The sequence below is a fragment of the Prionailurus bengalensis genome, chromosome D4 (assembly GCF_016509475.1).
Source record: "Prionailurus bengalensis isolate Pbe53 chromosome D4, Fcat_Pben_1.1_paternal_pri, whole genome shotgun sequence".
In the NCBI taxonomy this organism is placed as follows: domain Eukaryota; kingdom Metazoa; phylum Chordata; class Mammalia; order Carnivora; family Felidae; genus Prionailurus; species Prionailurus bengalensis.
Window position 1 is genome coordinate 66,844,690 of NC_057359.1, and position 25,194 is coordinate 66,869,883.

Genomic DNA, 25,194 nt, shown 5'->3' on the forward strand with positions numbered 1-25,194 from the left:
AGTTGTAAACTTTGCATATGCTTCATAGTCTCCTCCTGGAGGAATACATTTCTCAGATTTCTGCTGCTAGACATTTTGCATCCTGCAATCTTTTTTTTTTTTTTTTTAAAGTACAGTCTCTGCCCTACGTGGAACTCAAACTCAGGACCCTGGGATCAAGAGTCACATGCTCTACTGACCAAGGCAGCCAGTTGCCCCAGTATCCCATAATCTTTTTCTTGCCTCTTGGATTCTTCCTGTTGGACTTTGATAGACTTACTAATTTTCTGTGTAGCATGGGATGATGGTTTCCTAGAAGATTCTGTAAATCCTTAGTCTAATATTTATATTATAGCTCCTCTGGTACAAATTTTTCATTCCCTTCTTCCTCTATGTTCCTTGGTATCATTTAATTTAATTTAATTTATTTAAATAAATTTTTATTTTATTTCATTTTAATTAAAATTTTTATTTTTGAGAGAGAACATGTGATTTGGGGAGAGGGGCAGCAGGAAGAGAGGAAATCTTAAGAGGCACAGAGCCTGACCTGGGGCTCAATCCCATGACTCTGGGATCATGACCTGAGCCAAAACCAAGAGTTGGATACTCAACCGACTGAGCCATCCAGGCATACCCCCCACCTCTTTTTTTTTTTTTTTAAATCACCTCTCAGGGTGCCTGGGTGGTTCACTTGGTTAAGCATCTGCCTTTGGCTCAGGTCATGATCTCACGGTTCATGAGTTCAAGCCCCACATTGGGCTCTGTGCTGTCAGCGCAGAGCCTGCTCCAGATCCTCTGTTCCCCCTCTCTCTCTGCCCCTCCCCTGCTCACACTGTCTCTGTCTCTGTCTCTGTCTCTGTCTCTCTCTCTCAAAATTAAATAAATAAATTTTAAAAAATAAAATAAAATCACCTCCCTAATCTCCCTAATACCGACTGGTCAGTCATGGGAAAGGCCGTGTGAAGCAAACAGAATGGAATTTGGTCTTGAGGATGAGTAAGAACTTCAGTGGGACATAGGTAAGGGGACTCTGACCTGTAGGAATGACATTAGCAAAAGCACAGAAGGATACAAGGCACAGTGTGTTTCGCAGAAGTGGTTTCGGATCCTTGGAGTATGCGTTTATCAGTAGTGTGAGGTCTGGCTGAAAAGGTGATTGTGACCTTAAATGGAGGCTCAGGATAATGGAGGTTCTGTAGTCTCTCTCAAGATATTTTTATATTTTTAGTGTGGGAATTATTTTGTTCTTTTTACATATTAGTTGAAGGTGAGGGTCTTTTAGTACAGTAGATTGCACATAATAGGTGTTCATTGTTGAATTGAATTCTGATAAGATTTAATCTTCCCAAGAATCTAGAAGGCCAGACTTTTTCTATTGAATTAATCTAAAAAAGGAGATACCTCGTATGCATCTGCACTGTGGACGTTCATTTTTTTATTGTCTTTGTATCTTCCACATCCCTTTTCCATTTATTATATATGTTATCACAGCAAGCAGTGCTGGCATCAGGGAGGGGCCTAGGGTATATTTAATTTTCTCAGTATCTCCATCAAGGCCCTATTCTTTTTTTTTTTTTTCAATATATGAAGTTTATTGTCAAATTGGTTTCCATACAACACCCAGTGCTCATCCCAAAAGGTGACCTCCTCAATACCCATCACCCACCCTCCCTCCCCTCCCACCCCCCCCATCAACCCTCAGTTTGTTCTCAGTTTTTAAGAGTCTCTGATGCTTTGGCTCTCTCCCACTCTAACCTCTTTCTTTTTTCCTTCCCCTCCCCCATGGGTTTCTGTTAAGTTTCTCAGGATCCACATAAGAGTGAAACCATATGGTATCTGTCTTTCTCTGTATGGCTTATTTCACTTAGCATCACACTCTCCAGTTCCATCCACGTTGCTACAAAGGGCCATATTTCATTCTTTCTCATTGTCAAGGCCCTATTCTTGATGGGACAGTTAATATTTTCATAATCTTAAGTGCAGTGCTGTACAGGGGCATCTTCATGCACCTTGCTTCTGTTTCCCTCAAAGAAGAAAATCTGGAACCACCGTGAACTATCCTGTGTTAGATATAACTGTCCTGTTTACAGATGAGAAAACCAATTGATAGAGGTCAAAGATCTAAGATTATTTAGTAAACAAGTAATCTGGAATCAGAACACAGGTCTTAGGTTTTTTTTTTTTTTTCTCCTCTATTTTTTAGGTTTCCCAAATTCCTGTTAAGGTTGATGAGTGGCCTGTTGGCCAGCTGAAAAAAATGCAATTTGTGAGCACTGGCTAGTAGCCCACATGCTGAAAGTGGCCTTCCCCATCTGCTGAGAATTATGGGCAAATTCAAAGCCTCTGGCCTTTCTTGTGACACGTAAATGAAAATGGGAAATAAAAAGAAAAAATACTTTATGCCACATTAAATATTATGTTAAAATAATTCCATTCAACATGCTTAATTTTTAATTTTCTATATTTTCACCAGTGACACTGTAATTCTCACAAGGGCTTTCTCCATTTTGTGTAAACTATAATTGATACAGATAACTTTGATCAGAATTAACCAAAGTTTATTTCTAGGACATAAAATGTTGATGAATTAGAGGTAGAGGTATTATTCCTTATTGTCAATGTAGTCAATATGGAGACGAGTGGGCTACATTTTGTTTTTATTAATGCTTGTCAACTAGGTTTTTCTTTTTTTTTCCAGTTCTGATTGAACAGGTGCACACTGATTTGAAAAATACATATGTAAACTCAGGATGCTGGGTGCTTATGTCATTTCATAGTGGGTGATTGTGTAAAATTGCAACTGAGTGAATTTCATTTGAGCAATGGGAGTCTTGAAGATGTGAGTCCATTACGAAAAAGTATTATGTTCTGTGTATGTTGTCTGGTTCATCCCCTGGAGTCACAGAGCAGTAAGAATTCAAACCATTGTGCATATCAGCATCATAGTTCATTAACTAATTTGGCATTGCTCTAACATTATGGTTTTTGTTTTTCCCTCAACAGAATGTGCTTAATTTTGTTTGTTCTTTGTAATAAACTAGTTTTCTTGGCCCTGATGGTCTTTAGAATCAGATAACATTCTTCAGTTGTAAGGAACCCTTAACACTGTGTCTTCTGTGTTTTATTGACACCCACAGTCCTGTGTGAATGAATACGGTAGTTCTCTAAGTTATTATTTCTCTGTGCATACAAAAATGTTTCCCGGTGCTGAAAGACAGGGTAGGATAGGCACACTGACACTGAAGTTAGAGGTAAAGATAGTGAATATGGTCAATAAAAACAAAGGATATATATCTGTTAGGGTTTCTTCATGTTCATTGTGGCAAACTCTCATTCATGCATTCATTAGATAAATCCCTAATTCTTATTTTATTGGATGTTTTCCTGTAAGCAATGTGAAGCCTCTCTTTGCCCATTTTTATCCTGTTGAGCAGTGTATCTTTTATACCAGCATTAGATTCCAAATTCCCTCTGGACTCTACCCTGAGTTTATTCATGTGGTCTTTGTCTACTGAGCAAGATTGTACTTGAGGCATACTGGCCTTTTCAAATAAGCATCTTTACTCCTGCCTCACTGCATTTACTTATGATGTTCTCCCTTTGAGTTTTTCTTCCTGCTTTCCAAATCCTGTCCTGATGAGCCAGCTCACATTGCTTTCTTTAAACAAGTCTTTCTCTTTAGTCTATACTGATCATTCCCATCTCTGAACACTTGGCACATAGTCATCTCACTAGCCTGAGTATTGTTATCTAAGTGTTTCATGTCATCTACCTACAAAAATACTTTTTAAAAGTATAGAGATGAAGCCCAGAATTTAATAACATCTTTATTAGCAGTAACAGTAACACATAACTCTTTATCAAGTTATTTGGATAGTTTGCTTTAAATTTACTTTGCTACATGTGGTGCTATGTATTTTACACATATTATTATTAGTCTCAGAATGTTACAGATGAGAGAAATTAAGAGCACATTGGTTAAGTGTGTTGCCCCAAGGTCAGATAGTAGCTTGTTTATAGTAGAGCCAGGGTTTATAAACAGGTTTGCCAGGCTTCGAAACCAGTGTTCTTTGTACTATGTGAAACTCTTTGTACCTCTCATACAAACGTGTATGTGTGTATAACTGAAGGAATTAAGTAGAAGTCTTAAGTTTGCCTGAACATGATTTTCTTCTTTAATAGACACTGAGACTACTACCTCACGGCATTATCATGGGTCCAGGTTGTGACGGATAATAATTTCGCCATTCCTGTCCTCAAAGCACTTGAATCTAATTGGGTAATATAGGCATAGGTATTGTTACCTACACAAGGAAGGATGGAATAAGATGTATAAAAGGAAATTAAATAGTTATGTGGGTTCATGGAAGAAGAATTAGGGATGGTACCAGAAGGTAGCATTTATTCTGTGATTAATGGAAAGATAGAAATTGGAAAGAGATTGTGTTGAGTTTGGACTTTGGAACTTGTAGATTGGGCTTCAGTTTCTTACATCTTGGGAAAATTAGCCAATAGCTCTGACTTGTCCTCATTTAGTAGCACTTATCTCTCAGGGTTAATGATAAGACTGTAAGAAAAATTACATGTGAATGTCTTGGCATTGTGACGGGTACATAACGAGTGCTCAGTAAGTGTTAGCTAAAGTAATTTTATTAATGAAAAGGTCATGAACAAACTCTTAGAGGAAGTTTAAAGGTGACTATTAAGTTTGTGGAAGGGTTTAGTCTCTTTGGGACTAAATATGATGGTACATCGTGGACTGATCCTTGGAGCGTAAATGGGAAATTTTGGTTTCAGTGAGTCATTTCATCCTTAGAGTATTATTGCCTCTTCCTTAGACAATAGATAGAGCCATTAGAATTTTGGTTTTTGTTTTGTTTTGACAGAAATGATGTGTTGTAACCTGAATTTTAGGAAAATAACTTATAAGAATGGGAAAAATAGGTTGAAGATGAGTGGAGGGGTATGGGAAGACTGGCTGATAATGAGCAGACTCGGGGAGAACTGTTCAGAATCCAAACCAGTGGAGATTGGTGGGGAGAAAGGTAAAGCAAGAGTGTGAGAGCTTGCAGAAGCAGGAATGACACCCTGTTATTTCACCCCAAGATTATATGCACTAATACAGAAATGTATGTATCTTTTTTTTTAATTAAAAAAAATTTTAAGTTTAGTTGTTTATTTTGAGACAGAGGGAGATCCAGTGTGAGCAGGGGTGGGGCAGAGAGAGGGAGAGAGAGAGAGAATCCCAAGCAGGTTCCTTGCTGTCAACACAGAGCCCAACGCGGGGCTTGAACTCACAAACTGTGCGATCATGACCTGAGCTGAAATCAAGAGTTGGACTCTTAACTGAGCCCCCCAGGCACCCCTGGAAATGTATTCTTATTGTTCAGATTATAAAGTCTTTATGTGCTCATTGTAGAGAAACATTTAAAGAGTAAAACAATCATATGTAAGTCTAGCATATAGAAACAGCCACTATGTGCTTTTAAGTCCCTTTAAAATTTAGAATGTCCTTCATACCCAGTATTGGTTGAAATAATGGTTTATTCTTTTTTTTTTTAAGTTTATTTATGTATTTTGAAAGAGAGAGAGAGCACGAGCAGGGGAAAGGCAGAGAGAGAGAGGGAGAGAGTGAGTCCCAAGCAGGCTCCACACCGACAGCAGAGAGCCTCATTTGGGGCTCGAACTCACAAAATGTGAGATCATGACCTGAGCCAAAACCAAGAGTCTGATGCTTTTAACCGACTGAACCACCCAAGTGCCCCTCTGCACATCACTTTGAGTCTGTGTAAATGTGATCACTGTTACTATGTTGAGGTGACTTCCCTTTATTCGTTTTGGGGCATTTATATTTTGTTGTAATAGATCAATGGAAGATTTTTTTTTTGTTTCAGTGTGTCTATTTTTGACAATTTGCATATTGAGAAGGGCTGAATTTCCAGATTTTTGTAACCTTTTTCAATCCTGTATTAATAGCTAAATGAAGTCAACTTCGTGGCATTTGCCTTCTTGTTTATCATCCTTAAATGGCTACAGTTTTTGTTGTATGTCTAGAATTAGCACTCTCTTTTAAAATTTTATTTGGAAAAAATTTTAGATTTATAGAATTGCAAAGAGAACAGAATGTTCCTGTATTCCCTTCATCCATCTTCCTCTATGTTAACATTTTAACCGTGGTGCAGTTATCAAAACTAAGAAATTAACATTGGTACAATATTGTTAACTAAATTACAGCCTTTATTCGGGTTTTCCCAGTTTTTCCATTACTGTTGTTTTTTTCTATTCAAGGATCCAGTCCAGGATCCCACATTGCATTTAGCCGTCATATCTTCTTAGTCAACTCCTCCAGGCTGTGACAGTTTCTCAGTCTTTCTTTATATTTCATTACCTTGTCTTTATTGGAAAATAAGCACCTGTACTTTTATTTTATTTTTTACCATTTATTTATTAATTTTTGGGAGCAGGCAAGCAGAGGAGGGGCAGAGAGAGGGGGACAGAGGATCCAAGCCAGCTTTGCACTGACAGGCTGACAGCAGTGAATCTGATGCGGGGCTCGAACTCACAAACTGTGAGATCGTGACCTGAGCCCAAGTCAGACGCTCAACCAACTGAGCTACCCTGGTGCCTCAGCACCTGTGCTTTTAAAGTTAATGAATTACAGGTTTTCCGCTATCCAAAAGTAGAGGATTCCCATGAAAATTTTTGTAAGTGGAAATCCTGAAAAGTGAAGAAACAATTACCTTTTCATAGGGTGAAAAATCCGCTTCGAATTTTCTTTCATTTGAGGAGAGCAAGAACTAAGGTCGTTCTTTGATAAAAGTGAACTTTTGGATAGTAGGGAAAACCTGTATATAATTTGAAATGCACCTCTGTGTGGGCTCATGTGAAGTTTAAACTCTTTTTTAAAAAAAATTCTTGATAATGATATAAAACCGATTTATGAAATTAAGGTTTCAGAATTAATTCAAAATCATTTTGAAAACTAACTTAATAAACTTGTTAATCCCCAAAGTGCAGAGTTACATGCCTGGAGCTAGCTGTATAGCGGCCTTGATGTATTGATAGGAAAGTGCATTTAAGGAACAACCATACTCTACAGCTGTGGGTGTGTATAGTCAGGCATATTTCAGTTTGTCCTGATGCCAGAGTTACATCACACATGTAAAGCTCCACTGTTGATTTTGGCCTTTTCATGAAAATGAATATGTTTTTACAGCATCAGGGATGGTAAACACATTCCAGAATTGAGCACATTGTCAGAAGTTTTCAGATAACTTTAAGCTTGTAAATTCATCTTTAGACTGTCCTAAATACTGACTTTTTGTTGGTTAAATTTTGCCCTCAGCTCTTGCACTTTGTTCATGAAAATATGAGCCATGCCAGTGGGACAAATGCTTGATAATTCAGGCCTGTCCCCGAAGGACGCACCTCAGAGGTAACCCCAGATACTCCAAGTGTGATTCCTTCTTTAAGACAAAAGTGTGAATTTCTTTTGAGATTGATTGGTAAGATTTTCTCATTTTTAAGTTCAGTGATTCCATTGAGTGTGGGGGTTGGTCAGCTGTGGAAAATGAATGCAGTTTCCATTTGCTTGGTTCACATGTCCAGTTTGAGTCACAACACTTGTATTTCGTTGGTCATATCCATAGTGCTCCAGTTTTCTCTCCCTGCAGTTTCAGTTTGGGTGTGCTCAAATGTCTTGTCACATCATGGAAGAACAATCTTGTGAGTCGCCAGGGGGTCTGACAAGTCGAGCCACTCAAAGCCCTTTAATTCCAAGTGTCCTTGATCTGAGGAAGCGGCTCAGTGAATCTCTTAAATAAGTTTTCACAGCCTAGCCATGTGCCTGCATTAAAATAAAGTAAACTTAACAGAAGTCCATGAGGGAGGGGAAGAAAAAAAAAAAGAGAGAGAGAGGTTAGAGAGGGAGAGAGCCAAAGCATAAGAGACTCTTAAAAAAACTGAGAACAAACTGAGGGTTGATGGGGGGTGGGAGGGAGGGGTGGATGGGTGATGGGTATTGAGGAGGGCACCTTTTGGGATGAGCACTGGGTGTTGTATGGAAACCAATTTGACAATAAATTTCATATTAAAAAAATAATAAAAAACAAAAACAAAAAAATAAACTACCATGTACTGCTTCACCTTCTTCTAAGTATTCTTTGAATTTGTGATGATGAAGGCCGGAACCTGGAGTCATAATCTATCACTTCCTTCATCACTTCATGTAGTGAACCTGATTCATTCATTCAGTAAGTAGTTATTGAGCTCAGTAGCATTCCCTGTGCCAGAAGTTCTTCTAGGTACTGGGGATACAGCAGACAGCACCAGGCTTCTTTTCCTAATGGACAAGACAGGCACACAAAATATGGAAAATACACAGCTTAGCAGATGAAGACACAGGCTGCTATGGAGAAGAGTAAGGGAGGGGGAATAGGGAGTGTGTGTGTGTGCGTGTGTGTGTGTGTGCGCGCGCGCGTGCATGAATAATACGGTGGTCAGGAAAAGCCTCTCTGTGATGATGACATTTGAGCAAAAACCTAAGGGATGTGAGGGGGCAAGTGAGCCTGATTACCCAGGAAAGGACCGTTCTAAGCAAAGGGAACAGTAAGTGCAAAAGTCAGAGGAGTTGGAAGCAAAGCCTGAGAGACCAGAGGAGCAGCAAGGCCAGAGTGGTCGGAGGGGGGTGTGGAGAGAAGTGAACAGCTCAGAGGTGGGTGGCTCCATAGCACCTAGCGTGTTGTAGGCCATTATAAAAACTGGCCTGGGGCGCCTGAGTGGCTCAGTTGGTTAAGCAGTCAACTTCAGCTCAGGTCGTGATCTCACAGTTCATGATCTCACAGTTTGTGAGTTCGATCCCCACATTGGGCTCTCTGCTGTCCGTGCAGAGCCTGCTTCAGACCGTCTGTCTCCCTCTCTCTCTCTGCCCTCCCCCTGCTCACTGTCTCTCTCTCTCTCTTTCAAAAATAAACATTAAAAAAAACAACTGGCTTTTGCTCTGAGTGAGGTTGGCAGACACTGTGGAGTTTTGAACAGAGGAATAATGTGATCTGGCTTTCCAATAAAAAGGATTTCATTTTACTGAAACTATGTGGAGGGGACAAAGACAGAAGCAAATAGAAAGCTATTGCAGTAATTCGGCTAAAAGATAATGGTGGCGTGTGCCAGGGTGGTAGCAGTGGAGAAGTGAGGAGAAACGGTCAGGTTCTGTACATGTTTGGAAAAATAAGAGGCATCAGCATTTCTTTTTATTAAAATTTATATCCACTTACTTATTTTGAGAGAGCGACAGTGGGGGAGGGGCAGAGAGAGAATTCTAAGCAGGCTCTGTGCTTTTAGCGCAGAGCCCGATGTGGGTCTCTATCTCATGAATCTTAAGATCTTGATCTGAGAGGAAATCAAGAGTCAGACGCTTAACAGATTGAGCCACCCAGGCGCCCCCAGGAGACATCAGCATTTTTTAACAAATGGGACATGTGGTTTGAGAAAGAGAGGCCATAAGGTTGTTAGTCTGAACACCTGAGAAGGTGGAATTACTGTTTACAGAGATGGGGAAGGCAGTTGGTGCAGCAGGTTGTGTGGAAGAATATCAGGAGTTCTGGTGATATATGTGCGTTGATGTGCCTTGTAAATGAGACAATGGGGCCTAGGTGTGGTCACCTTCATTGCCTGAATGTGCTTCAGGAATTTGCCTATGCCCCCTCTCTCTTCACTGCAGATACTCCTTCTACCACAAATGATTTAAACTTTTTAATATTTAAATCAAACATCTTAACTTCCTTGATGGCAGGTACTTCATGTCTATTGGCTGACTGGGTTAAAAAAGAATCACATCTCAAGTGGGCTATACTGTGATAAACAGGTTGCATTAGACCCGATGGTTGTGTGAGGAATACGGATGTTTCTGCCTGCACGCCTTATGGGTGAACCTGGAAAATACAAGCAAACAAAAATAGAACAAAACTAAAACCTCAACAATTTAAAATCACCTCATGTTGTGCAAAATCAGGCACCAAGAACAACAGAGCTGATGTGAGAAATAGAGTTGGGACAGAACACTTAGAACTAAGGAGCTTAGTAACCAAGTAGTCCTAATAGAAGTCTTTTTTTTTTTTTTTATGTTTATTTTTGAGAGAGACAGAATGCAAGCATGGGAGGGGCAGAGAGAGAGGGAGACACAGAATCTGAAGTAGGCTCCAGGCTCTGAGCTGTCAGCACAGAGCCCCACACAGGGCTCAAACTCATGGACCACAAGATCATGAGTTGTGGTCTTGATTGAGCTGAGCTAAATCAACTGATTGAGCTAAAGTCAGTTGCTTAACCAACTGAACCAGGTGCTCCAAGAAGTCTTAAGAAAAATGTAGCACAATTTACTGGTGTTGCACCTAATATGGGAGTAAGAAAATTCTTTGTAGCTTTGGATGCTTGAGCTCATGCTCTCTTCTTTGAGAAGTAGGTCTTAGAGATCTTCTAATAGAGACCTTTTCCTCACAACTAAAAATCTGATCCAGGTTATGGCCTTCTTCATTAATCCATGGTTTTAATAGAGGGAGAAATGTCTTTACTGCTTCCTCATCTGCATTTACAGCTTTGCCAGATAGTTAGAGGAAGGAAAAGTGTAGTTGTATTTGAAGCCACTGCATCAACTACTCCTTAAAAGTAAGTCACTTCTGTAGGTTTTTCAGCTCTTTTTCCCCCTTTAATGTCTTCTTGCTAAGGCTTTCTCCTTACTAATCATGAGAAAACTTGTGTCTGGTAACTCGGAAACATTAACATGCTGGGGAAAAGTGCATGTGAACTAATGTGACTTCTTCATTATATGAACATCATTCATCTGTTTGCCAGTCGTGTGTGAGATAGTGCGTGTCAAACAAACACACTGCATTAGAACAGACTGTGCTGCTGACCTGGGACCCCTTAGAGTTGGTATACTATCCGGGACCAAACTGTAGGTCTACCTCCTTATTGGATGGGCTAGAATTTTCCTGTTTAAAATAGATATTCATTATGAAAAACCCTAATGTTATCTCAATAGTACGTTTAAAAAAAACATTTGAAAAAGTTCAACATTTGTTCCTCTGAAAAGCTATTTAAAAAGTAGGAAATGAAACCACATCCTCCTCAAGACCACCACTGTCTTGAACCAACATTGTCATTGTGTGACAGTGACACACTAGAGGATTTTCAGCTTACTTTGGGAACATATCAGCAAGACTTCTATCACCATTAACATTGTTCTAGAAGTTCTGACTGTTGCAGTAAACCATAAAGGAAAAATAAGTATAATTATTTGAAAAGAGATAAAATACAAAAACCAAGAAAATCAACTAAAAATATTAATAAGAGTATATATATAATATATATAAATAGTAATATATATATTTATTTGTTTTTAAAGTTTATTTTTTGGGGGAGAGAGAGCACACAAGCTAGGGAGGGGCAGAGAGAATGAGAGACATAATTTCAATCAGGCTCCACACCATCAGTGCAGAGCCTGATGTGGGGCTCGAACTCACAAACCATGAGATCAGACCTGAGCCAAGATCAAAAGTTGGACACCCAACCGACTGTGCCACCCAGGCACCCCAATAGTAATTTATTTATTTTTAACATAATATAATCAACATATTATTGTAAACATTAATTATAAATATTAACATAAAAATATTAATATGGTAAGTTTAAAAAATCAGTAGCTTTCCCAAGTGTTGACAATAACCAGTTAGAAACATGTAATGGGAAACACATCCCTTCACTAAGGTAACAACAAATGTAAAATACCTAGAAATAACCCTAACAACAAATATGTGGTATCGAAATGAAGAATACTATAAAACTTGAGATTTATAAAATAAAACTTGAATAAACTGAGGGGTATACCTTGTTCCTGGATGCAAAAAGTAGAATAGTGAGATGTCATTTTTTCTCCAGTTAATCTACAAATCTAACATGATCTGAATAAAAATTACACACATTTTTAGAGGGGCTTGAGAAAATGATTCTAAGCAATAAACATAAAGGAGAAGGGTGCCTGGGTGGCTCGGTCAGTTAAGCATCTGACTTTTGATTTTGGGTCAGGTCATGATCTCACAGTTCATGGGTTCGAGCCCCCCATCAGGCTCTGTGCTGATAGTGTGGAGCCTGCTTGGGATTCTCCCTCTCTTGCCCTCGCTTCCTGCCCTTCCCCTGCTCTCTCTCTCTCTGTCTCCCAATAAATAAATAAATAAATAAATAAATAAATAAATAAATAAATACATGATGCTTCTTTAAAACAAATAAAGGAGAGACTAGTATCAGATAATAAAACTTAAAGCTATAGCAGTCAATCATGTGTTACAGTTTAGCACGGTGGCCATGAGGTTAGGTGTTGAGACTATTTGGATTCTAGGCTTGGCACTTAACAGGCAGGTGGTCATGACCCAATGACTTAAACTCTCTATGACTGAGTTTCCTCATCTGTGAAGTGTAAGATTAAATGAGGTAATGTCAATAAGGAGCTGAGTATATTGCTGGTACATGGGAAGTACCCAAAACATGTTAGTTGTTCTTGTTTTGTGTTGACACAAGTAAAATAGGTCAATGGAAGAGAATTGTGTAAACACAAGACCATAGTATAAATAAGAATTTATTATTTATTAAAGGAGCCATTTTGAATCAGACAATTGATATTATATTTAGTTAAAGAATTTTGGATAACTCACATTGCACATCAAAATAAATTCTATGAAACCATAAATAGAAGAAAAAAATTTATCAAATAGTTGAAGAGCTTTAAAAGCAGTGAGAAAAAGACCAAAGTCAAATTGATTTGCCTCTACAAAAATTGATTTCTGTATAGAAGAAAAACTCACATGTTGGGTGACACACTGAGGCATAGTAGTGGTGTAATGGGAAAGGTGTAACAGCCATCTCTGAGAAGGAGGGGAGAAAATGCCCAGGTTTGTCACATTTGTGGATTTTCCTGGTAGAAACTCTCCCACTGTACTGATTTCAGGCTACTGACGTGAAGTCGTTGAGCAGGAATTGGGAAGAGACGTGTATTGTTGGCTTTCAGGAGCTGGTGCAAGCCGGCTGCAGCATACCACTTGATCAGAAATGGCAGAGCATGCTGAAAGACCACCTAGATATCGTCCCAATCCAGAACACATTCCTGCTGGAAACAGGAGGCATCAGAGATAATTGAGAATAAAAATCTACTCTGCTGTATCATGGAGAGTACCTTGACCTGGACCTGGACCTGCACCAGCACAGGGAAGCTGAACCTGCAAAGGGTGTCTGGGGTAGAAAGAGCCCTGTGGGGTGGCTAGGGCCTATCCTGGGAGCAGCCTTTTGGGAAACAAAATCATACATTGACTGAGGACTAGGGGGCAAGGTGTTGTAAGGCAAACGTTTAGCAGAAAAAGAGCAGTAAGACCAGAGAAGAGGATGTTTCTCCCTTGGTTTCTTCTATTGAAGCCCCTGGTACTCTTGGTAGTGGTACATGTGTTTTAATATCTTCTTCTGTCTCTATATTCTTTGTTTTTTATTCTCCCTTTAATACTGTTCAGTTATTGTCTATAGTAGTTTTCATAAGTGTGGTCCCCAGAAAGACCAGTCATGGCAGGAATGGTGATGTGTGAGAGCAGGAAGGCTTGTGTTTACATAGTTACGAGGTGAGCCATGTGCTTTTTTGTAGTAGACCAGGAGGCCAGAGACACGTTGCCTTATGACCAGGGAATCATGGTATTGTCAGGAAGGGAGGCTTCAAGGTATGGAGACTGGTCTCATGTTTGTTGGGTACTAGGATTCCACCAGGAGCTTGTACTTTTTATTCCACAGTGGATTAGTAGCTTGTCATTTGGTAACCCAGTCTTACATGTATCATCTTAGAGTGAAGTGTTTCTTTGTGATCGTATCTGTAGTTCTCATAGATTGGAAGTAGGATTTAATTGGATTTCAGGGAAGTGGAGACTTTTTGAATATGGGAACAGCATGGTTGGAAGTTGTATCGTTGTTTGAAGTGGGACTGTGACTGAGAATCGTCACATACTTTGGGCAGTACAGAAAGAACCAGTTGGTATAGAGTGGGATAGCGGTGTGGAAAGAGAAAAAAAGTAGTTGCTTTTAAGGGGTTTATGAAAATTAATCTTCTGATGTAAGAAAAGTAACTTCAGTAGACACAGGACTAGTTGGTGGGAAAGATGGGTTGCCAGATTTTGATACAGACTGGCCAAGGTACAAATACAGTCAGCTAGAGCTTAGAACTTGGCTTTGGAGGTGGACAAAAATTGTTTCTTATGAGTGGGATATTTTAATAACTCATAGGGCATAGAGGTTTACAGATGTTCATGTTTTGGGAGCATTTATTCAAGTTTGGTCCATTAACATTCATTTTTCTTGGTTGATACATATTTTTTTAAAGAGCACATTTAGTATCTGTCATTTATAGGGCTATTAATTTGATGATTCAGTGTTCCTTCTCACTTATTTGGGTGTATCTAGTCTTTTTTTGTATGAGTTTTCTTTTTAATCACTTCAGCTCTTCAGCTGGTTTTCATTAATTTAGCTCCTGATGTGCTCACATATTTTCCTGAAAACCTTCCCTCAGGGTGGAACCATTGTATCTCAGGGTTGGAAGGGACTTAATAGTCTTCTAATCCAACTGTTAATTTGATGCTTGAATCCCCTGTATTATTCTTTTCCATTTCGGACTTACATAATCGATGTCTTGATTTTTAATAGTTAGATTTACCAAGAAGTGGGTTTTGAGGGTTTCTGGCAATATAGCATTCTCAGACCCTGCATTCACTTGGACATAAGCATCTGGTCATACTTAGGGGTGGCTGAAGGCCAGCTGGTTGCATGATGCTGACATGTTGGCACCATTCAGTGGCCCTTACTACTGGGTGCTCTGGCCTCGAATTTTAAACTCTGGGCAGGGGTGGGAATGTGGTTGGACTTAGGACCCAGATTCTAGGGCCAAGCTAAACCAGAACTCTCATGTTCCTAGGGCTTCCTCCATAGCTCCTCATCTGTTTGTAGGCAGGGAGAGGGTGTTTGAGGTTGGTGGTGGTATAGAACCAACCTCTTTGTCTCCCAGGCTGCGAGGTAAGGCCAATCTGTAGGTCTAACAGCTGCCTGTTTGTAAATTAGGCTGAAATACTGGGAGAACTCTCCAGAAGGGTTCTAAACTATAGCTCTTTATTATTTTCTGCGTATAGAATTTGAATGCATAAAACTTGGTGTGGTTCAGGTTTTACCAAGGAAGCCCAGCTGTTGGCTATAGGTGACTTTACCGAATATCGTCGGTCTTAGAATTCACCACACCCTAGAGCTTTGGAGGCTCAGAAACTTAATTTTGCTAGTGCATATAGAGTGCATCCTTCCACTAATAGTAGAATCACATAAAACAAAGTCATAAGACACATTCGTCAGCTCAGGAGGCTAAGTTAAAACTGACATAGAGACTAGAAAATGTTAGTTGTCTCAGCTAGTGTTAAGGTAAAGCCAAATTATTATTTTTAAATTATCATATTTATTCTTAATAGGAAGTAGTACTTTTTTTTTAATAGTGCAATCCAAATATGGAAAGTCCTTCTGATCCTGCCTCACGAAACAACAGTGGTTAACAGCTTAGTTTGCATGTATTCATCTAGACTCTTTGCACGTGCAGTAGCCTCTGTTACTCTGTTATTTTTTCCATAGCTCTCTAGTTAGGTTATGCACATGGCTTGTTAACTTGGGGGAAGAAGCTACAGAGGACAGTCAGAAGGTTGCCCAGTGACGTGGAATCGGATAAACAGAGCAAGCTGGATGACTCACGTCTCACTAGTCTGGCTTGTCTGTTCATCAGTCTAGAGTCTGCTGCCCTGGCACCTCTTCCTCAAGACCGTTTGGAAGGACAGGTGTCAGCGTTTATATCTCAGACTGTTATTTCTCAGTGTAACTGGTCAAGTACAGATCCTGCCACCTAATAGGTGCTGAATAAATAGTAGTTGCGTATATACCTGCGCTTTCTGGCTTTTTTTTCCTGGCAAGTGCGTTCTAGGTGTGTTTACACCACAGTCTAGTTTTGCCTTGGTGTGTGTGTCCTTTGGTCTCTTTAAGATGACTTTTCTGTTTCTACTTTGATCTGTTTTATCTTTTATTTCAGTTCTCTGCAACCTTATTTCTCTTTTCCTCTTGTGACCCCCGCAGAAGGATTGAACTATTCTGTGAAAATCAGCACTCTATCTTGTAATGCTTGTAATTTCTGATTTCTCAGAAAAATCTTTCTTTCATTAAATTCCATCATTACCCAATTCTTCACCTGAATTAAAACTATTCAGCTTTCATCTTGTTGTATACCTAATGTAGCTATATTGAAAGTGCTAATAGGAAGTGGCCAATATGGCCCCCTTTTAAGTGTTTTCTGTGATTTCTTTTATACATAAAACAGCTTTATTGAGATGTAATTCTTACACCTTATAATTCACCCATCTAAAATTTACTGTACCATAGTTTTTAGTACATTCAGAGTTGTGCAACCATTACCACAATCAATTTTAGAACATTTTTATCATCCCCCAAAGAAACCCCATACCCATGAGTGGTCATTTCCCATTTCCCCTCAACTCCCATCCAACACTAGGCAAGCTCTAATCTTTCTGTCTTTATAGATTTGCCTTTTCTGGACATTTTATATAAATGGAATCATATAATATGTGGCCTTTTGTGTCTGCCCTTTTTCACTTTAATGTCTTCAAAGTTCATCCATGTTCATGTTGTAATATGTATCACTTCACTCCTTTTTATTCCAAAACTTACATTCCATGCTATGGGTGTATACCACATTGTACTGTTCCATTCGTCTCTAGATGGGCATTTGTGTGTGATTTCTTTTTTTCTTTTAAGTAAGCTCTCCGCCCAGTGTGGGGTGAGATCAAGTCAGATGCCCTAACCGACTGAGCCAGCCAGGCGCCCCTTCTATGTGATCTCTTATTAGCAAAGTAGTACTTTAGTATTGTTTTTCTCTTTGAAACCCGAACAACTGTTATGCAAAACATGGATGGAAGTTACAGAGGGCTATGAGGAACCAGCAGTTGTTCCTATCTGTAGACATCACTGCAGGTGTTTTCTTCAAATATCAACAGCAATATTTGGACATTTGGAAATTATCTTTGAAATCAAAATACAAAATATGTTAATAACATGTTATTCTTCATTATGGCCTATAATTTTCCTGTGAGGAAAATGTTAACTGTGCAAAAAAAAAAAAAAAAAATCAATTTAGATAAAATAAGCCACAGAAGGTACTATAGTATCTTTGCTGTAATTCTTCTGCCTCTCATTATTCTGTTTTCCCTCTTCTCTTTCATGTACATTAGTCCACACTATTTACACAGCATACGTTAACCACAGTGAACACGGAAGAACAGAGCGGTCATGAGCCCTGGAACCCAACTACCTGCTTCATATCCCTGCTGTTTTAGTACGTACTGGCTGTGTGACTCGGGCAAGTTATTTACCCCCTCTTTGCCTCAGTTTTCCCATCAGTAAAATGGGAATGATAATAGTATCAACCTCAGAGGCTTGTTGTGCAAGTGAAATAGGTTAATATGGGTAAAGTGTCTGGCACATGGAATATGTTCAGTAATATAAGTTATTGTTTGCATTTAGTGTCACACAGTCACTAAATACTTGGAATACAACATTATTTTGGTAATCTCCATTGAGGTTGATGCATGACCTTTTCCCACTGTTGGTAGATATGTGCATTTTGTCTGTCATTTCACCAGCCCGCATATGTGAACTTAAATGAATTGTGTATTTATGAAAGGGAGGAGAGGAAAGGTAAACCCCAGAGATGAGAAAGGTTAGCAAGAGGAGAACAGAAAGGTGGGTGTCAAGTAATCAACTCTCTTAAGTCCCAGTGTGGTTCCTGCCATGCGATAATAGCTCTATGTTGAATGGATGGAGTTTTGTATAGTTTGTTTGACTATGGGTTGTAGAATTGAAGTTTTCTTCAAATTTCTTAAAATGTTTAAGATCTAAGAAGCCATTTTGGGGCGCCTGGGTGGCGCAGTCGGTTAAGCGTCCGACTTCAGCCAGGTCACGATCTCGCGGTCCGTGAGTTTGAGCCCCGCGTCGGGCTCTGGGCTGATGGCTCAGAGCCTGGAGCCTGTTTCCGATTCTGTGTCTCCCTCTCTCTCTGCCCCTCCCCCGTTCATGCTCTGTCTCTCTCTGTCCCAAAAATAAATAAACGTTGAAAAAAAAAAAAAATTTTTAAAAAAAAGATCTAAGAAGCCATTTCATTTGCTGTTGTTGTCATTGCCTTTTGAGGGTTACTGTTAGTTTGTTTCTTACATTTACCATGATTATCTCTACACCTGTGCACTCATTAATTTCTCCTGGTTGTATTTCCTTTATAACTAATGTTTCGCTTTTCAGGCACACATTTTAGAATGTATGCAATATGGGAGAAATTTTTACATGTTTGACATGATTGTTAAAAGTCAATTTTTAAGATGCATCATGGGAAAGATTTTCCCCCTTTGCCAGTTGTGAAAGGGCATTAACAATGGTTTAGGGTCTGGTCCTAGTGTGGAGCTTTAGTTTACTTAAAATCATTTATTCCTGCAAATCACAGCACATGGCTTGTGGATAGTTTCTTTACCTTGTAAGTGGGGGGATCAAGTCAGCTGGTCATACTTCTATTTAGAAGAGGAGCCAGGGGTGCCTGGGTGGCTCAGTTGTTAAGTATTTGACTTCGGCTCAGGTCATGATCTCACAGTTCATCAGTTCAAACCCCGCTTTGGGTGAGCTTGAGCCTTGCTTTGGGTGAGCAGGAGCCCCGCTTTGGTTAAAACATGAGCCCTAGGTGAGCCCTGCCCCCCCCCTCTCTCTCTCTCTCTCTCTGCCTCTCATGGGATTCTCCATCTCATTCTCTGCCCCTGCCCCTCCCCCTCGCTCACTTGTGCCCTTTCTCTCTCTCTCTCTCTCAAAAAAAAAAAAAAAAAAAAAAGAGGAGGAGGAGTCAGGATTCGAACCCAGCCTGTGTTGCTCCTTCTCACCATACCCATGTATTACCGCTCTAATGTTTGCTGGTATATTTATTACCTGTCTGATCTTGCCACTTCTTCCACTTTCTTCAGGAGAAACCTTGCTCCTGTCTAGGTGATTTTCAGCATACAGCTTTCTAGTGACGTTTAAAGTGTTCTGATCTCCTGTCAATAAATGTCAGATAGAATAACGTGAACATTTTCTGGAGGTTTTGGTACTGTGTCTATATATAGCTGATACTACACTGAGGAAGTAGAGAAATAATAATCTGGAGAAATGGGAGCCAGGAGCACTTTTCTGTTGTTGTTTCTTCCATAATTAAATAGCATTGATGGAAGTCAAAGTGAGGAAAACACATTGTAAGTCAAACTATTTAAAAATTGCACTATCCCCTCCCAAGGTGTGTACATTTTCATATACTATTGTACAAGTTGTAGAGCCAGAGCATAGATACAGTTTCATACCATATTTTTAAAAAATCTTAAAAATTTTTTTAAGTTTTATTTATTTTTGAGGGAGAGTGAGAGCATGCATGAGCAGGGGAGGGGCAGAGAGAGAGGAGACAGGATCTGAAGCAGGCTCTGTGTGACAGCAGAGACCCCAGTGTGGGGCTCAAACTCACAAACTGTGAGATCATGACCTGAGCTGAAGGCAGACGCTTCACCAACTGAGCCACCCAGGTGTCCCCCTACCATATTTTTTAACACTATTTTTTTTTATCATTTTCATTTTCATATGCTACAAGGCAAAGTCTTCATAAGTATTTTTATGATTGCCGAGTATTCTATTCTCATATTTAACGATTTTCTGTTAATTTCTAATTCTTTTTTCATAAGAGCACTGTATTGAACATCTCGTGTGTAGCCATTTTAATGTTTTAGCTTATTTCCTTGGAGTTTGAAGTGTATTGCCAAATTACTTTCCAAAAGTATCTATCCAGTTTATTTTTTTTTTTAATTTTTTTTTCAACGTTTTTTATTTATTTTTGGGACAGAGAGAGACAGAGCATGAACGGGGGAGGGGCAGAGAGAGAGGGAGACACAGAATCGGAAACAGGCTCCAGGCTCCGAGCCATCAGCCCAGAGCCTGACGCGGGGCTCGAACTCACGGACCGCGAGATCGTGACCTGGCTGAAGTCGGACGCTTAACCGACTGCGCCACCCAGGCGCCCCAGTATCTATCCAGTTTAAATTGCTTTCAGCATTGTCTTAACTAGCATTACTTGCCTTTACTTCTGAAAGTGTTTTTCAGTGGAAGCATGAACCCTTATGCTCTGGTTTCCAGAAATGTAGTGTTAGAGAGGTTGGCACTGTCTGTATTCATGTCTCCTAATGGGTGTATGACCAAATAAGTTTTGGTGACTCTCACAGAAAGGCCCCAGACAAGTTATGCTTGAAAGACTAGATTTTGTTAGTGTTTCTGAAACTTATTTAAATTTGGAATTTATTTTTCTTGTAGATCTATAATAAACATCTTTGCGGAATACCATACTATATAATATCTGTGGGAAAAGGAGCCAGCCTGTGATGCAGTAGAATGCTTTGTAGGGACGTGATCTTATGCAGGAGAGGCAGTAAGGATGTTTGCTCTAACATTATGTCACCCCAATGGTAAGAAACCTAGCCTTGTTCATTCATTCATTCATTCATTCATTCATTCATTCAAGCAATTGACTGAGAGCCTACTATGTGCCAGACACTGTTCATCTACATAGCAGTGAATAAAACCAATACATCCTTGCCCCTAAGTAGGCAGTAAGATGGGAAGAATGGACATTATATGTTCAGTCCCTTACGGGAAGGTTCTGCACACATTGTTTCATGTGGAATAGGCTTTACAGCTTACCAACAGTAAATAGTGCTGCTCCCTGATTTAATTAAAAAATAAATAGACATATTACCCTTACCCTCATGAAATTTGTAATCTGCTGGGGAAGCAAATACTTATATGTGAAGTGATAATTACTGTAATGGTGGTATATGCACAGTATGTTATAGGGACACAAAGGAAGGGATTCTGGCCCCTATTGTGAGGGTTCCAAATTTTTAAAAAAACTATTATAGGGATTTGATTTCTCAAGAGTTCTTAGGCATTGCCATAGAATTGAACATATATTTGTTTCTGTGCATGTTTGCAATGAATTAAAAACATCTTCATTGGCAAAGACAACAGCTAATTTTTTTTTTTTTTTCAACGTTTATTTATTTCTGGGACAGAGAGAGACAGAGCATGAATGGGGGAGGCGCAGAGAGAGAGGGAGACACAGAATCGGAAACAGGTTCCAGGCTCTGAGCCATCAGCCCAGAGCCCGACGCGGGGCTCGAACTCACGGACCGCAAGATCGTGACCTGGCTGAAGTCGGACGCTTAACCGACTGCGCCACCCAGGGGCCCCGACAACAGCTAATTTTGATTTAAAATATAAATTTACTCAATTCCACTCAATTCCACTCATTATCTATGTTATAATCACTGTAATCTTCACATTCCTTCTCCTTAGTCAGCATGGACTTCATAAGTCAGTTCTTACCTATTCTGTCATGGAAAGGAAGCCAGATTGGAGTAAGAATCCTATACTGAGTACCTACAAATTCCTGCTTTAATAAAGGTTTCTAGTATAGCAAGGAAACTCAGTAAATCCATTCATGGTACTGTAGAAGGGAGGGGGTGCAAAGCAGATCTTTGGTCTTATTAATCTGTCCTTGGTATCAAGTCCCTAAGAAGTTCGGACACTTGTTGGATGTAATGGGGAAAAATGAAGGCCATCAAGACTGTCTAATTAAAAAAAATTAAATGGTAATTTCAAATTAAAAACATTGTTCACCACTGATTCAGAAGAAAGACAACTTAGAACTACTGTTTGAGGATTGTAGACAAGGCTCGTCTGTATAATTTTGATCATGTTTCATTGACGACGGAGGTAAAAGATGCTGTTTGCTATATTGCAAAGCAGGATAATCTTGGCTTATCTCCAGTATTTATCATGTGCTCATGTTCGAGAAAGGCGGTCACTGAGGAGTCTGATGTAAGAACATCTTTGTAGCGGGTCCCCAGGTATCTATCTATCTATCTATCTATCTATCTATCTATCTGTTTTTAGGGCAGTTGGAGGAAGAATGAAGACAAAAGCAAGATACCTCCCCATGATCTTTCTATCACTGTGTAATTACATAACTTGTAAGCAGCTCTAGTTGCCACTTCCCCCTTTTTTCTTAAACGGATGAATGTTTGTGATTTAGCATAAAGTTCATGAACTAAGAAAAGCAGTTGGACACAGATGCCTGTATCTTTCCACTCAATGTATCTTATTACCTTTAACTGCCTGTTAAAATCATGCTTTTATTTTTACCTTTCAAATATAAATTGCCAACACCAGGCTTAGCAAATGAAACGGATTACTTATGGTAACTGTAAGTAGTTATGCACTCCAAATCCTTGAGAGAGCTTTCCCAAAGGGCAGGCAATGTCTTTCAAAATCCTATTACAGGATTTTATTTGCAGGTGCTGTGAACAGAAGGCTGAAAGCCTCCATGTTTTATTGCTACCCAACTTCATCAGGTCTGCTCACTCTATTGAAAATTGTGGCAAAAATGATACACATCAGCTCTTTTATTCTTTTGTTACTACTCTGCGCAAATAAAAGCATATTGGGGAATTTAATGAAGCAGTATGTCCTTGGAGGGAGCTTTGAAGATTTGGAGTGTACGACTATTTGTCTTTAATACTGGAGATTTTTGTGTAAAACAGACTGGCATGAACAAAAGAAAGTCCTCACAGATAGCCCAGTGTTTGCCACACATGTGCTTAAATCACACATATCTAGTAGCAGTCACCTTGGAGGCCTCCTGGGTGTGCCAAGGAGCACCCAGGACAATGAAAACTAGCAGACTCATTGGAACTCTGGAGCCACTTTTGGAGGTGGTCTGTTTGCCCAGAAAGTAGAGAGATCAGGATATCAAAAAACAAACAAAACACTGGAAGGGGGAATTTGATTATTCAACAAATTAGCAAGCATACCCCAAGGACACATGCTGGGAATCTGTGCTGCTTGAGAGGCTACATCTCAGCTTGCTTTGGCCTTCACGTGCATGGTTGGCTTTTCATTAGGGCCTGGGAAAGGCAGCTGGGATGGAGGGGACAGATCTGTGCTGCGGAGATCTAGGCACACATGAGGGATGGGCGTCCATAGGCTTCTCATGAGGTGTAGTCTTCAGGTTACTGCAATTACTGACCTACCAGTTTCACTCTCCTGATTGCTGGCAAGTAGGACTGTAGGGATGTGTTGATGACCTCATAAGGATAATCTTGACTCTGCTTGAGTTTCTAAGCTTCAGTGCTTAGTTATAATGCATATTTGCAGTATACCTCCTGATTGATCAAAACATAGAAGTATGGGCAACTACAGTTGTGAACTCCTGGCCCAAACGGTGTTGGAGTTGATGCTGGTTTGTCTTTTTGCAGGCTTAACGTCGCCAGTACACCACGTCTTTCCCTTTGGAGCAGCCTCGGGGGTTGTCAGTTATTGCTGCTTTGAATGTGGGAGAGAATACAGTCCTCTGGCTTACTCTAGGGAGATGACAAGGGCGCTTGTGGTCAATTAGTGCACCAGAAGTTCTAGGCTGAAGCAATTCTAGATGTACGTGACCAGATAGTACTTAGGAATCTCACCAGTGACATCAACATGAAAATATTGTGGCAGCTTAGTAAATACCGCATGGCACTAATTGTGCGAAAGGCTGAGAGGGCTCCTTCCTAAAGGGAACAACCATAGAACCTTTAGCATCAAGAAAGCTTAATGGATACAAAGTAACGAAATGGCTGATTTTTGTATTTTTAAACCAACCTAATGTTCTGTTTGTTTACTACTAAACATTTCTGAGTGGAATAATTCTTATTTGGCAGTCAGTATTTCCCCATCATAGCAGCAAGAATTTTCAGTATGTTTTGGGCACAAAACACATTCTATTTTAGACACCAAAGAATCATTTTTCAATGTTTGCTTCAGAGTTTGTGAGGTAATTTCAACAGATCTCACAAATGTTTACTTAATAGTTCCCATCTCTATTCCTGCAGTAGTTTTTACGCATCTCTATTTTGGCATCACTCAGCCATAATCATAGTACCTAATTTGTTTCTCTTTTACTAAACTAGAGCTCAGAGAGGACAGAGGCTTTCTTACTTGGCTTTGAATCTCAGGTCCATTGTAGTGGCGCTCAGTATTGAAGAATCAACAAAATGCTCGAGAGTGTTGTCTGAAAATCAAGTAACTTCTTAGTGTAATTATGCTCTTTTTGTAGCACGTTTTTCATTTTCTCCAAACCCTGTCTACACAAGTCTGCTGTGTCAAGGAAAGATTCATAGCATTAGGTAATGATGTTATGAGATTATTGTAAGAATCTTTGGGAAGCTGCATACTTTTATTTAATTAGGAGAAAGTCATACAGAGAGTAAGCATAGAGTATAAAAAGGAGGCCAGAAGCATTCAGTCATTGCTGTTAGGTATTAGGTATCACCAGAGTGTCTCGTGACTCCCTCCGCTTGCCTCCGTATTTGAGACCTACTTGACTTTTTTTTTTTTTTTTTCTTGATTCTGGATTGTTGGTATTGCCTCTCTGATCCTTTCATTTCTTCCTGATCCTTCCTGCCCTGTCTAGATTCACATCTGCCAGACCTTTTCCTACCTAACTGATCCCTGACTTGGCCCACCCAATTACTGCTGATGGCTTCCAGTGATACCTGATTTGACCTGACTGGTTATGACCTATCATTTGTCAAAACCTTTGTGTGTTACTAATGTCTGCAATATATTTATTCAGCAACTATTCTTTCATTAGAAATAACATGGAAATTTAGGTCAAAACTTTTTATGGGTTTAGTTCCTAAAAAATATACATCCCTACTACAGCTTATCAAATTTACCAGAAGGCCTTGGATTTAGCTATTAGGGCTTATAGTGAATGTGGAGTCTAGGACATAGGTGCTCCTGCTAAGACTTCTGTAAGAGATACTGTGGAAGCTTTTCTTTCTTGTTTCCTTGCTTGTATCTATGATGTGTACAAACTGTAGGGAGGAATGTGAAGGTATTAAACATTGTTCTTACCTAACTTCAAGGATATGAATATAATAAAAACATAAACATGAGATAGAGGTCAGTTGTGGTCTTAGAATTGCTTTTTATGTGCTTCAGATTCTCTTT

At 39.6% G+C, this 25,194-nt stretch overlaps 1 protein-coding gene across 3 annotated transcripts in view; it reads left to right on the forward strand.

Moving 5' to 3' along the window:
* SLC44A1 (solute carrier family 44 member 1) overlaps window positions 1-25,194 on the forward strand; it is a 206,114-nt gene that overhangs the window by 24,119 nt on the left and 156,801 nt on the right. The window lies entirely within an intron of this gene.